Source organism: Capsella rubella, unplaced genomic scaffold (assembly GCF_000375325.1).
Source record: "Capsella rubella cultivar Monte Gargano unplaced genomic scaffold, Caprub1_0 scaffold_2, whole genome shotgun sequence".
Lineage (NCBI taxonomy): Eukaryota > Viridiplantae > Streptophyta > Magnoliopsida > Brassicales > Brassicaceae > Capsella > Capsella rubella.
In genome coordinates, this window is record NW_006238922.1 from 5,824,614 (window position 1) to 5,825,641 (window position 1,028).

Here is a 1,028-nt window from a genome sequence, read left to right on the forward strand (position 1 = left end):
CTGAATCAAGAGTCTTTTGTCTTGTATCATTTACTGCATTTAGGTTAGCATGCAACTCATCCAAATGCATTTCAACGTCACTATAATCTTTCAGCTGGTATGGTTTTAAAACCTACACAAATAAGAACAATTAAATTAATTACTACATAGTAATACATGAAAAAACACACCTACAAATATATGCCAAAATCATATATACTACTAAAACAACAAACTTAAATACTATGATTTACCTCATTAGTCTTTATCTTCTCACTTAGTAACATCACTTCTTTCTCGAGAAGTTCAACTCTTAAGCTTAACAATTCGATGCATTGTACCTGATTTTTCATAGCCTCTAATTGAGCCTCAAACACCTCCAACTTTTTTGCGTCTTGCTCGACCCTCAACTTCAGCGCTTCAACTATCTCACTAAAAGAAACCAGTGATGCTTTTGAATCCAATGTTTCTATTTCCCTTTTACCCATTGTATTCACTTCTCTTTTGCGTTTTCGTGATATCTTTGTATCCTCGTCTTCTGTTTTATCCTCTTCACCCTTTACACCTAATTCTCCCTCTATGCTCTTTTCCAATTGGATGTTGTTTAAACCATCTTTCACCCAAGTAACAGCTCCTAAACCTCCTTCCTTGCATATAGCGTCGACTAGAGCATGAATCTCCTTGTCAACAATGTTATCCTCCCAAACAGCGGATGTCGAAGCATTAATTACAAATTTTTTTATGTTAAGCTACAATTCAAAAAAAATACAAGATTACTATTTCTCTAAGGTAAGACACATTAATAAACACAAGTGGCATTATACATACCTCATCTTCAACTACGGTGGAATGTATATCAATATTACTTTTGCCCTTTGCACCTTTGAACTTCAGAAGAGGGGGACCATTAACATTTGATGGACGGCCGATCTTTGCTCCGAGAGCGGGGACAACAGTGTAAGCCCATATTTGGAGTGCTTGTATAAACCCGTGTATTGTGTACGATTGTGCCTTATAATCTATACGCTTCACAGACTCAATTAGCTGCT